Genomic DNA, 14,723 nt, shown 5'->3' with positions numbered 1-14,723 from the left:
TGTGGTAATTACACCCTTTTCATTCCTTATTGCTTGTATTTGAATTTTTTCTTTCCTCTTTTTGATGAGGTTATCTAGGGGCTTATCAATTTTATTTAATCTTTCAAAGAACCAGCTTTTCTTCATTAAGTCTTTGAACTGTTTTGTCTCAATTGAATTAATTTCTGCTCTAATCTTTATGATTTGTTCCCATCTTTGGGCTCTGGGTTTGGTTTGTTCTTCCTTTTCTAGTTGTTGGACATGCAGCATTAGGGTGTTTTATTTGTTGTCCTTCTGTTTTCCTAATGTGTGAGTTCACAGCTATAAATTTCCCTCTGAGAACTGCTTTCATCGCATCCCATAAATTGCTATAAGTTGTGGTTGAATTTTCATTGAATTGTAGATATTGTTGAACTTCTTGTTTTTAATTTCATATGTGACCCATAGATTGCTGTGTAGATTGTTGTTTGATTTCCATGTATTTAGAGGTTTTTTCTGGTTTCTTTTGTCATTTATTTCCAGTTTCTTTGCACTGTGGTCAGATAATATGCATGGGATAATTTCTGTTTTCTTGCACATACTTAAGCATGACCTATGGACCAGTATGTGGTCTATTTTAGAAAATGACCCATGTGCAGCTGAGAAAAATGTGTATTGAGCTGTGTTTGGGTAGAACACTCCATATATGATCACTAAATCCATTAGTTTCAAGCTCTGGTTCAGTTCTGTTACTTTGCTAATTTTTTGTCTGATTGGACTAACTTTTTGGGATGAGGGGGGATTAAGGTCTCTTGTTAAGATTGTGATATTGGATATTAGCGTTTCCATGTCCATTAAGATTTGTTTTATATAGTTGGGTGCTCCCCTGTTTGGTGCACACATATTTAAGAGTGTTACCTCTTCCTCTTGTATTTTTCCCCTAACCCGTATATAGTGACCTTCTTTATTGCACTTGATCATTCTTGGTTTGAAGTTGAAACCGTCTGTGAAAAGGATTCCTACCCCTGCTTTTTTCTGAGGTGCTGGGCATGTAGTATTTTTTTCCATCATTTGACTTTTAGCCTATGAATTTCTTTATGAGTTAAATGTGTTTCTTGTATACAGCTTATTGTTCAATTTTGTTTCCTAATCCACTGTGCCAGTCTATTTCTCATAATTGGTGAACTGAGCCCATTTTCAGTCATGGTTATAATTGAGATGTATTGACTTTCGATTGACATCTCATTTATCTCCTGTTGTTTCCTCCTTTTTGTCCACTGTTTAGTTGTTTTCCCCATTTAGTTGGTTCCTTCTGTTCTCATTTGTGGAGTTCTGATCATTTTGCTCCTTCTGTAGAACATCTTTCAGGACCTGTGTCAGGTTGCCTTTGTCGTCATGAAATTCTTTAGTTGTTCTTTGTCATGGAAGTATTTCCCTTCACCATCAAACTTGAAAGAGAGTTTTGCAGGGTATAGTAGTCTGGGCTGGAATTTGCTTTCATAGAGGACTTGAAGTATTATGTCCATGCTCTTCTTGCCTTCATGGTCTGTGAAGAGAAGTCAGCCATAATTCTGATGTGTTTTCCTTTAAATTGATCTGCTTCTTTTCTCTAGCAGCTTTAAGTGTATTATTCTTGTGCTGGGATCTTGACTATTATATGTCTCTGTGTGTTTTTAATTGGGTTGAAGTTACTTGGTATTCTGTATGCTTCGGTTACATGCATGTCAGATTGTTTCCTCAAATTTGGGAAGTTTTCTACTATTACTTCTGCCCATATTTTTAAATGTCATTTGTGTTGACTTTCTTTCTCATTGATACCTATTAGTCTCACATTGTTCATCTTTACATCATCTTGCAAGTGATGAATCATTTTTCCTGCATCCTAGTTGTTTTTTTTTTTTTTTTTGTGTGGTGGTGGTGGAACCGGGGATTGAACTCAGGCCCTTGTGCTTGTCAGGGAAGCACTTATTCCACTGAGCCATCTCCCCAGTCCCCATCGTAGTTGTTTTTAAGAAATCTTTTCTTACCTTTTCAGTAGCTACACTAGCATCTTTAAGATCTGAAACTCTGCCTTCACTGTCACTCAAAAGGTTTTGCAAGCTTGTGATTGAGATTTTAAGTTCCTTTATATGTCTTTGAGTCTGTTTCATGCGATCTTTTTTTTTTATTTTGCAAAGTATTTTTATTTATTTATTTATTTTTTTTTGCAAAGTATTTTTAATTTTTTTGCCATAATTTTATTGATAAATAGCAATGAGACAGTTTCAAATCAAATCGGTAGGAGAGTTTCAATAATTAACAGACTGCATACATTCTTCTTAGTTGTTAATTGCTGTACAAGATGTGGACATGATATCCTATTTACAAACACCATTAGAACAAATCTGTATCTGTGTGTTCTGCTACCTGTGTGCCAGCCTGGACCAGCTCACAGACAGACCCACCTGTTTTTCATGAGCTGCTTGGTGCTGCTCTCTCAGGGTCTCTGAGCATCTCTGAGTTCTCCGTTTTTATCAGAATGGTAACGTTGTCAGCCACAGACTGCTGCATCATGCACGAGATCTACAATAGTGAGAATGCCCAGGATCAGTTTGAGTATGAGCTGGAACAGGCCCTGGAAGCCAAATATAAGTACATCATCATTGAGCCCACCCGAACTGGTGATGAGACGGCACGCTGGATCACCATGGGCAACTCCCTGCATAAGACGGCTGTGCTGGCTGACACGGTCTGCCTCTTTGCCCCATTGGCAGTGCCCTTAGATTATTCCCACTGTATCTCCCTGCCTGCTGGTGTGTTGAGCTTCGCCTGCTGCACCCTCGATGGGATCTCCTGGCAGTCGGACCCTTGCTGCAAGTACCAGGTGGAGTAGGATGCTTATAAGCTGTCTCAACTGCCTCCTCACACACTCCTGTCCTCCACCCCAGTGGGGCTGGTCCAGAAGGACAACCTGCACAGAAAGACACCACACAACATGACAGCACTGGCTGCCTTGGTGTACCATGTAGTGAAGATTTACGAACTCTATGCTGCTTGACTCCAGTGAAGAGGGAGAGGAACAGAAACACAGCCAACAAGAGATAAGAGGACACAAAGAGTTTGGATTGCCACAGTAACACTTTTGCTCTGTGAAGCAGCAGAGCCTGGGAAGGTGTTTGGTTTAATATTTGTTATTTTCTTAAAAAAGGAACACAGATAATGGGTGTGCCATGGGTTTTTGCAGCTTATTACAAAAATTCTGATTTCCACAACCCTGGAGGTGTCTGAGGCTATGAAGTCTTAACTAGGTAGTGGGCTCTGGATAGAAGCCAACTCTGCTGAGGGAATGTGAACACATTTGGAGGTCTTTAAGGAATATTGCTTAACTGTCCCATTCAGAGCCAAGCAGAAGCTATCAACTATTAAAATTATGAGTATTTCAACCCAAAGAAAAGAAAAGAAATTCATTGTGCTGTAGCATTTGCACAATGCAGAAGCAAGAAAAGAGGAAGCATTTGAGAGAGTATGAGATGGCAAGGAAGTAAAAAAGAACAGAAAGAGGTAGGTTAACTAGAACATGGCAAAAGGTACATTTCCTCTGCAGAAAAATTTATGTTCCACCAAATAGCTAATTTAGTTACTAGTATGAAACAACGTTTGGAATGGGAAACTCTAATGTAGCTTGGTAAGACCAATAGCTTACATTCCTTCTCTTTTGCTAAAACACTCCTGTCCCTGCATCTATTTCAAAGAGCAACAGCAGCTCAAAGAGAGCATGGATCATTTAAAAACACTAACAGTAAGTGGGCCCTGCAGAATTTTTATTACTCTAGTCTGAATTTGGCATGGATGGCCTCACCCTTTAGTTCAATATGAAGAGACTTCATGGTGCTTGCAGGAGGGAGGCAACAGTGCTGAGCTCATCTTCTGTGGATGTGCATGACAGGTTGCATGTGTCAACTAGTGTTTGAGTTACTTTCCCACCAAACACTTATTTTATCATTTGTCAGAGTGGAGCAGCTGGCTGGCTGGTGCAGACAGACCAATGAAACTCTCTCAGTTTTCTTGTATACAGAATTCTGCTAGATTTCAGCTGCCCTTCTCCAAACATAACTAGATAGGCAAAGGGGTTGCCTCTGTCTTATGACCTAGTGAGATCAATTGTATGGGTGGGGTGAGCAGAGCAGGACTAGTCCAGTGCCCAGTCTTCCATATTTTTGTTGTAGTTTCCTTAGTCTATGTCTCCTTTCTCTTTAACAACCCTTGTGGCTGCTTATATCCACCTCTTCCATGTCACTCTGGCTGAGTCAAACACACCAATTCTTATTTTTGCACCACTCTTCTCTGGGCTTCTGTATAGTGTCAATGCTTCTGGCCACATTACCCCTCTGTGCCTTTCTGCACTGCAACATTTTCTTGCCCATTCCATACAGAGTCTCTTTCTAGCTAAGCATCAGAAATGTTCAGGGCTTGTCAGAGGACAGCCCTTCTGCTTGGATGTAGGTAGCTTTGGGGGAGGCAGTGGGAGATAGTTCACCTAGACACAGAATGCAGTGGTTTGGGGGAGCTGTGGGAACCCACACAGATGCAGAGCTCCATTTTTTGAGTTATTATTCATGAGATTTTTCAGTGCTTTGTTCTGGACACTTATGATTCTCTCTGTCTGTCTGTCTGTCTGTCTGTCTCTCTCCAAAGAACTTTCTGGTCTTACTTCTGTCCTTGCCCACAAAGAGATTCTCTATTCTTTCCTTAGTGTCATGATCTGGAGCAGATCTCTGTGTCTCTGTCTCTGTGTCTCTGTGTCTGTCTGTCTGTCTGTCTGTCTCTCTTTTCTGTCTCTCTCTGCAATCTCTCTCTCACCCTCTCTCTCCCTCTCTCTCTCATATGAACATCTCATCCACTGGGTTCTGTCTCCACTTGGGAGGAAAGATAGATAAGGTGGTCACTGCATGGTGGCTGCTGGGCTGGACCCTAATTGCAGACCTGAAGCAGCTTCTGTACATCATTTTATCCTTCAGAAAAAATTAAACTTTACTCAAGATGGGGTGTTCACAGACCTGCACTCCATGTACCTCCTGGATGTAGGAGCAACCCTGATTCTTATTCTAAACACTTTTGTTATTGGAATTTATTGATAGTATTGTGCACCAAGTTGTCTTACTGTGGTTGGATTTTGCCTCCAACTCCATCGGAGTACCCATGTGGATCTTGGGTGTGTCTTCTCTGCATCTCATGAGTGCTGCTGGCCTCCAACAAGCATTGCAGCTCCTTTCATCAAGACACAGAGCGAGAGCTGTAAAAGGCTCGAGTCAGCAACTTCTGACATTGCCAGTCCTACAGAAAACCCACTACTATTTTGGACTATACTTATTAGTGAAGAAAACAGGGAATGTCTTCAAAATGGACTTTTAACTTCTCTTCATTCTGATTTAATGGGAACATGAAAATGAAATATCAGTGGAGCCATGCAAAACAGAGTGAGGAGCAGCCCTCACTCCAGAGGAGCAGACGCCTGACTATGTCACAGAACCACGAGGCGTCCTGCCTTCTTCAGAGAGGAATGAAGGAGATCCAGTATGAGGGCAGGACAGAGACAAATGCATTGGCAACAGGAGTGGTGTTGAGTTTCTTTAGATCAACCACTGATTTCAGGTTAAAGTTTTGTAAAATGCTGGTCAGGAATAAAAACAGCTCCATGCGAGCCAGAGCTTCTCCGCACAATTACATTTGCCTGAAAATAGAAAAAAAAAGTGTGGCTAATCCTCATATGTAAGTGTTGCTCTGAGAAGCAAGGACAGAAGGATGAATCACTAGATGGTTAGATGAGTGGATGAATGGCTGGATGAACAAGTAAATGTGCAGCAGAGGACAGGCCGGTGAGCCATATAACATATGAACTTAAAAGGTATATATAATCCAAAAATAGATGTTGAGTACTATCTTCATGCACCCACATTACTAAATATTCCTCCATCATAAATTTTTGTGACATTTCAAGTTAGTATCTTAGTTTTCCTTGAAAAATGTTACACTTTTTAAGTCCACCCTGTTTGCAATGATCTGGAGGGTTTCACACTTTCACTCTGTAACACTTGCTTTGACCTCCTCAACACAGACTGCATTCACAGCACTAGACAAACATACTTTCCACTAAACTGCCACTTGTCATAATGTTTCCAGTGTATAGCATGGAAATCCTTTAGGCTTTTTGCCCTTTTTTGCAGCTTAGATAATAAGTATGCTACCAGATTATTGCTTGCTTGTTTTTAGTTCTCACACTGAGCTATGGGGTTAGAGAAGTTGGCAGCTCTCCTCCCAAAGGCACTCTCCCTACCAGCCTGTGCTGATTCTCTCACAACACTAATATCACAATGAACTCTTTCTTCTTCTGCTTCCTGAGTGTGAGGCTTGTGGTGCTACGCTGTTCTTTAAATGAATACAATATCCATTGCTTATTCTAGTGGGTGAACAATGTCACACAGAACATAATCACATTGTAGTATTAGGTCACTTTTATCATGGCAGGTGAAGACAGTTTAATAGAGCTTTGTGTTTTGGAAGAGATGATGGTACCCACATATGCAAATAAAGGAGAATAAAAACAACTTTTACTCTGGCTTGTGTAATGTGGAAGGGAGTAATAAAAAGAAAAACTGAAAAAAAAAGAAAGAAAAAGTAAAAGAAAAGCCCCACCAGCATATCATGAGCACACGCGCGCTTAGGTGTTGGAAGTGAGGCTGTCAGTCACGCACAGACATGTGAGCAAGCAGGAGGCGCCACTCCTGATGACCTCAACAGTGCGTGTCACTTGGTATCTGCAGGGAAATGCACTGCGCTTACCTGTGGAGAAAGGCACGAAGTAGTTGCTTTTCTTGAACTTGCCCCTGTCATCTAGAAAGTGGCCAGGGTCGAAAGTCTCAGGTCTGGGAAATTCTTTGTCATCGTGGAGCACAGAATTCAAGGATACTAATATGGTTGTGCCCTGGAAACAACAGACACAGATATAGGGGACCAGGAGATAACTCAGATGTATAAGTATCTTCCTAGCAAGCACAAAGTCCTGAATTCACCCTCTGGTACCAAAAAAATAAAAAATAAAACAAAAAAGACACAGACATAGTCCATTATACAGAAGTAATTCAGCCAAAAATACAAAGAAAATCACATGAGTGTCTTTTGATATGTAACAAGGCATCCATGTCCCAACAAAACTAGTTTTTTCCAGCCAGATGATGTGACAAACAGGGATGACTTGGAGCCAGTGACCTTAATAAAATATCCTCCACTAGCAAGCAGTTGATGATCTGAGCGGGTGGGTACTTGATGTCATCAGTTGTGTTCCTTGTTTTTTTCTGATCACTTAGCATGAATACTGGTCTCTATCACTACTTCCTTCTCTAATTCATCACTTTGTTATTCATATCTCATGTGCATGATCAGTACAGATGGAAACATTTATTCTAATATGAAATATCTAGAAGATCTGTTCATAGCACTTTATAAGTAAATATGCATCTGTAAGGCCAGGAACAGTGCTTTGTGGCACAGTGCCTGCCTGGCAAGCACAAGGTCTTGAGTACTATTTTTGGTACTAAAAGGAAATATGCATCTGTATTTAATGGAATGAAGATGCATCCTACAGAATGGGAAAGAAATTTTGCCAGCTATTCTTCTGGCAGTATACCTAGAATACATAAAAAAAAAAAAAAAAAAAAAAAAAAAAAAAACTCAAAAAAATCAGAACCACCAAAATAAAACACACAATTTAAAAATGGGCAAGTGAAATTAATAGATACTTCTCAGAAGTTCAAATGACCAAAAATATTTGAAAAATATTCAACATATCTGGCCATTCCAGACATATAAATTAAAGCATCGCTAATATTTCTTCTTATTCCAAAAACATTGGCAATCATCAAGAAATCGAAGAATCATGAATGCTGATTTTATTGCAGGAGTGAAAGAAATTTTCACTATTGTTGGTGGGAATGCAAACAAGCACAAGTATGTGGAAATCAGTGAGGAAATGTCGCAAAGAATTACAAGTAGATCATCTTTGCCAGAGTGCATCTGAGTCCTGAAAGGCTGTCCTCAGTAGGAAGACTTCCAGGGGTACCTTGTTGGCATGACTCCCCCCCTAGATACTCACCTGAGCTAGACTAAGTCTCTGCCTCTGATCCTCACCTGGAAGACTGCTGGAGGACCTGGTGGGCCTTCCTTGCCCACCTCTCATTGGAGCTTAGCTGAGCCCAGCCACCCATCATTACCCAGGAATGAAGGGATGGTTCAATATACTCCAATTCATCAATGCAATACACCACAATTATAGAGCCAAAGACAAAAAAAAATCGCATGATCATCTCAACAAGTGCAGAAAAAGCTTTCAATAAAGTCCAACATTCATTCATGATAAAAGCAAAATAAGAATAGATGATCTTTACATCAACTTGATAAAAGCCATCCATGACAAATCAAAAGCCAACATCATATTAAATGGACAAATATTGAAGGCCTTTACTTTAAAATCAGGAACAAAACAAGTATGTCCACTGTAATCACACCTGTTCAGTATACTCCTGTAGACATGAACTAGAGCAATTAGACAAGTGAGAGAAACAAAAAGAATGATTGAGAAAGAAGGGAAATTAACGTTATTTATACATGACAAGATATGGTACATAAAAGACCCAAAAACTTCACTATGAGATTTGTACTCTTAATAACCAAATTCAGTAGCATAGCAGGATATAAAGTCAATACTCAAAAATCAATAGTATTTTGTATACAAACAGCAAATGCACTGAGAAATTGTGAAAAACACACTTTTCAAAATGACACCTAAATATATGTAAGAAACTATTTCACAAGTGAAGTAAATATTTGTGCAGTGAAAGCTATACTATTGTGAGAAAGGAGATTGGAGAGGATTTCAGAAAATGGAAAGATATTTTTTGTTCCTTTAGGAAGAACCTACATTGTGAACATGGCAACATTCCCAAAACTGTTACACAGATTCAATAATGCAATCCTAATCAAAATACCATTAGTCTGCCTCACAGATCCAGAAAAAACATTCCTAAAATTCCTTTGGAACTATAAGAGACTTAGAATATCAAAAGCAATCCTGAGCAACAAAAGAAAGGCAGGAGGCATCACAATTCCTGACTTGAAATTATACTACAAAGCTACTATGAGAAAATCAGCATGGTAACAGCAAACAAAGAAAGAAACAAACAAACAAACAAACAACCTGAGGATCAATGGAACAGATTAGAAGATGCAGACTCAGAGCCAGCAAGATAGTTCAGTAGACTGAGCACCTACATAGGCAAGCTCAGGGACCCAGGTTTCATCACCGGTACCATATGCCATGCCAGCCCTGCCTCCATGCACTGAGCTGGCCACCAAGACTGGGCCTGGTGGTACATACCTATAATCCCAGCTTTGGAGAGGCTGAGAACAGGAGGATTACTATGAGTCTGAGCTGCATAGTGAGATCCTGTAACAAATACTTAAAATAAAATAATAAAAAAGAAGATATAGACTCAACTATAAACACACTCAACCATATTACCTTTCACACAGGGACCAAACATGTTCACTGGAAGAAAGATGGACTCTTTAATAAACTGTGCTGGAAAACTTGGTTTTCCACAAACAGAAGGCTATCAGCATGAACAAAACTATGGTTAGAGTGGATCAAAAATTTAAAGATTAAAACTGAAACACTAAATCTTCTGGAGGAGAAAGTAGGTAGAAATCTAAGGACATAGGGATAGGTAGAGAGTTTATTAGAACAAAAGTCAAACTGCATAGGAATTATGTTAAAGATTCAATAGTTGAGATCCTATCTCTTCGAAAAGTTTCTGCATGTCAAAAAATTCACCAACAGAGCAAAGAGGAAGCCCACAAATTTGGCAAAAAATTATAACTCTCTTGGAAACAACCAAGATGCTCATCACCTGAGGAATGGATGAAAAAGATGTGGCATTTTTATACAATGGATTATTACTCAGCTATAAAGAATGATAAACTCGAAGCTTTCCTATTTAAGTGGATGCTACTTGAAGATATACTCATAAGTGAAATAAAGCAGATCCACATGTATAAATGTCATATAGTCTCTCCATAGTATAAGAACTCAAAGGAAGAAATAAAAGTAGAAAAGTTTAACTCAATTAAAAGGAAAGCGAGACTTGAGGATTGGACAATGAAGAGAGGGCAAGGAAAAATCCTAGGAAACATGACAGGGGCAAAGCCACACTTTTATATGCACAAGATGGTTAAGGTAATGATCCTGAGAATCCTCAGCAGGCTTTTGAAACTAGCAGCTAATTGGTAGGATTCTCAACCTGACTAATTCTATATGCTGATACCTGTGAACTAAGCAACTTGGAATGCCTGTCATTCTGGTCTTCTAAATATGTGCTGCTTCTCATGACATACCAATTACTGCCATATTGTCTCTCAAGTAAAAGTTTGTTTTAAAAAAGGTAATAAATGAAGACAAGAGACAAGAACAAAATGTCACAGGACTGTCCAGTGACAATGCTGTATAGGGTTAGATTTCTAAATTTATATGTAAAAATATATAATTGTTTATTCCTATTTTTAAATAGTTTTTTATTGTTTTTATTTTTTTCTTCATATTCTGTAGGGATTTAGAGGTTAACATATCAATACTTGATAGAAAATACCTGTTCCATGTTATACCTAAGATGTTTGACATTCAGACACATAGTGAGGTCAAGCTCAACTGCCTATGTGGCAGGATAATAATAATAAGCTTCTGTTTTGGAGAGTAAACAACCTAAGTTTGCAGACCAAAAATTAGAGAAAAAGAAGTGCTGAAAGGCCCTAACCTTTCAATATCAGTGAAGACTCAGGACATAGGAGAACCTGTACTGTAACACCAGGTAACTCAATTGTGTCCCAAATTTTCTGTTCAAGGAGATTATAGAGGCACAGATGAAACTGATCAACAATGTAGGTGTGCCTAAGGAGAGTCACATGGAGAGAAAACGTTCTCTCAGGCGTTCACAGTGAGCAAATTGGTCAAGCAATGGCTGTGACTCTTCCACATAGCTGACACTGACAAAGGATCTACAAACTGCCGTACAGGGTTTCAGGATAAATCCTGAGGGGATTTGACTGACTAAAGCTACATTTCTTGTTATATAGGTCTTGTTTATCTCGTTCTTAAACATCCAGTGGAAAAGCATAAAAACAAAGTATTAAAAAGTAAGGCCATATTAATATGCTGAGCTGTAAAAGGCTCAAGTCAATAACTTCTGATATTGCCAGTCTTATGGAAAACCCACTACTATTATGGGCTACTGGTCTATATTGGAATATTTTGCTGAATTCATGCATTTATAATAGTTAAATGACAATGGAATACCCTTCTCTGACAAAACTAGTCAAAAAACAAGGATACAAATGAATGACCATTTTGTATCTGTATATTCAAAATACTTAGGGTATATATGCAGTTATATTCTCTTAATTCAATGAATAGAAAGATTTTTCTAATAGTGTTTGTGGATAGGATATCATGTCAGCATCTTGTATAATGAATAAACACTAAGACAACCATGTGCAATGTACTAATTATTGAAACTGTGCTACTAATCAGTTTTGAAACTGTCTCATTGCTATTTGTTTCTCAATAAAATTATTAAAAAAATAAAATGCCATGAATGATATTGTTTACAAAAACAATTATCTCAACTGTCCCTCAGATAGAAGACTCCTATTTATAACATATAATGAATTCTTAAAAATCAGGCCTCTAATGATCAAAGACCAAATCCAAAAATGGGCATCTGATATGAAAATACACTTCACAAATGAAGAGATACAAATGGAAAATAAATATATGAAAAAATGTTCAACCCCATTGGCTGTTCAAGAGATAGAAATTAAAACAACACTGAGACAGCATGTTACTCCAGAAAGTCAACCAATAACAAATGCTTGAGAAGCTGTGATGAAAAAAGAAACCCTTCTCTAATGTTGGTGGGAGTGCAGGCTGGTACAACCACTATGGAAATGAGTGTGGGCTTCCTCCAAAAGCTAGGATTGGAGGTCCCATTCAAGCCAGCTATTCCCCTCCTAGGTATTTTTCCAAAGAATTACGATCATCATACCACAGCAGTATATCTGCACCAATGTTTATAGCAGCACATTTTGTCAGAGCTAAATATTTGAAAATACCCAGATGCCCATCAACTGAAGAATGAATAAAGAAGATGTGGTATTTCTACACAATGAAATATTACTCAGCTATAAAAAAGATAAATTTGAGGCGTGTGTAGGTAAGTAATTAAAACTAGAGATTGTAATGTTAAGTGAAATAAATTAGACACACGTATGCAAACATCATATTGTTTCACTAGTATGAGAACCTGAAAGACTAAATAAAATGTGAAAGGGACAATAAATACGGTAAAGGGTAATTAATTGGAAGGGAAATCTGAGCTGAGGAAAAGAACAAAAGAAAGAAGGGAAAATATATATTCACGTATATATGTAGGATAATTTTGATAATTGCACTGCTGATTTCTGCTCATCATTTGAAAGGAGAAGTTAGTGCTTTAGATTTGTCTTTTTATTCTTTTTCTTAATTGCTTTTAGCTTTTTTGTTGTTTTGGGTTATTTTAAATTTTTTTTTGTTTTGGGTTTTTTATACCAATTTTACATATTTATATCTGGCAATATGAACAACTAATTTGAATAAAACATCATGCAATACAGCAAGCATTGCTGAATTATTATTGCTTTCTTTAGTGAAATTTTGTATCATTTCTAATGCTTTTTTATTACTTTTTGTGTTTTTAAAAAATAAAAATAACTAAAAGTAGAAGTTCCATTTGACCTATCAATTCCTCTTTTACGTATCTTCAGCCACAGAGTTGAAGGCATCATGTTACAGACATTGGCATATCCATAGCCAGGGTTTCTAGCAGTACAATTCAAAATAGCTAAAACTTGAAACCAGCCTGTATGGCCATCAACAGATGAATGGATGAAAAGACATGGAATTTACACACCACTGAGTGCTACTTTGCCTTCAGGAATGTAAGTGAGTCATTTGAAGGATCATAGATGAATGCCAGCAAGTAGATACACCATTTAGGATGAAGGATTTCACATTATCTTAAAATATTTTACCATGGTTTCTTACTAATTACATGTAAGACACAAATCATGCAATGATGATGTCCTCTCATACAAGGGGAACTCAGCATCACCAATATTAGAAGTAAGTGGTGGTGCTGTCTCCGCACCACCAACGTGCTTCGATATTGCATATTCAGGCCCCCTGTAGTTTTCTTGTCAATGTCACAACTAAAATCATATCTTTAGAAAATAATCACACACAATCCAGCTTGAGAAACATTTTACATGGTTACTGGCCAAGAGGCTTTGGTAAGGTCAACAAACTGAAAGAAAAAAATATTTCAGAGAACCATTCTTGATGCAAGAGTCTAATGGGACAAGATAACCACTGTGCTTCTCTGTTTCTTAAGTGGATGCTGCACTGCAAAAAGAAAAAGCTGCAAGGATTATTCTGGAAACATCAGGAACATCTATATACAGGGCACAACATACCTGATTCCTCAGTCTACATTCAATTATTTAGGTAAAATGAAATAACAAGTTTCATTAATATTGCACACAAACACACATATTCAGGTGCAAAAGTCTTTTCCTTGGTGTGTTCTTGCTTGAAAACAGAGAACACTGAATTCCTCACTCTTCTACCAAAGTTGTCTTCACTACAGTCAGATCCATACCATTTGATAACATCATTTCCATCATCTCTATTGGCTGATATTAGTGATTGAAACCTTATCTGTCTGGTTTATTGTTTTTACCATGAAAGTACAACTTTTAGTTATATTATTTTTATTTTAACAATTCTATGTTGTGGCCTCAAGAGGAGTCTGTAGGTTGTATTATAGCATCTAGAGTATTTGTCATGAAAGTATCCCATTTCTCCATTGATTTGGAAAGGTAGTTTTGTTATGAGTTGGAGGCTGTTTTCATTCAATACTTGACCTGTTTCACTCTAAAAGGGAAATCTCAATGAGCATTGGAAAACTGTTAAGATAAAAACTCTTTTCAGTATTCCAGAGATGGCAGAAGCTTAAGAAGGTAAATTAATGCCTATATTGAATGTTCTAATGTGTTCAGTTCCTGTATAGTTCTGAAGCACAGTCAGAATTATAACATAAGAAAAAAGAATTATAAGATCATCTTGAATTCTATGTTGAGAGAGGTCCTTTCTTAAAGACAATAACCTTTGTCTGGTATGATATTTTACATTTTTCATGTAAATTATCTTGTACTTCATTATAATCATTGAGCATCTCAAAAATACCAGTGAATGATCATATGAGAATGAAAATAAGAAAATTTTCTCAATTTATTGTAGCCAGTATTATTTTTGGTACAAAAAGTCTTTGAATACAATTTTGAAATAAACCTATTTACTGAAGCCTCTTATTAATATAAAGAAGCCATGAAAACTATGCAGCATGCCAGTTGCTGCTATGATGTCTCTCAGGTAGACGATTGTTCAAGAAGAAGGGGGTGGTGAAGAAAAGCAAGAGACAGGAAAAGAAATATTGTGGGATTGTCCTGCTTCAAGGTTGTATATGGTGAGATTTTTGGACTTATGTGCAAATTTGAGAAGTATATAATTCTTTATGCCTATTTTTAAAATATATTCTAATTTAAAAAATGTTTTTTTATCATATTCTGTAGGGACTTAAAGTTCA

General features: G+C 37.6%; 1 protein-coding gene and 1 pseudogene across 1 annotated transcript in view; one reads left to right on the top strand and one right to left on the bottom strand.

Annotated features, from left to right (window-relative positions):
* LOC105741320 (cytochrome P450 2C16-like) overlaps window positions 1-14,723 on the bottom strand; it is a 116,385-nt gene that overhangs the window by 57,682 nt on the left and 43,980 nt on the right. The window lies entirely within an intron of this gene.
* LOC101590648 lies at window positions 2,413-3,078 on the top strand (annotated as a pseudogene).

Source organism: Octodon degus, unplaced genomic scaffold (genome assembly GCF_000260255.1).
Source record: "Octodon degus isolate 3935 unplaced genomic scaffold, OctDeg1.0 scaffold00010, whole genome shotgun sequence".
Lineage (NCBI taxonomy): Eukaryota > Metazoa > Chordata > Mammalia > Rodentia > Octodontidae > Octodon > Octodon degus.
This window is presented reverse-complemented; position numbering and strand designations above follow the sequence as displayed.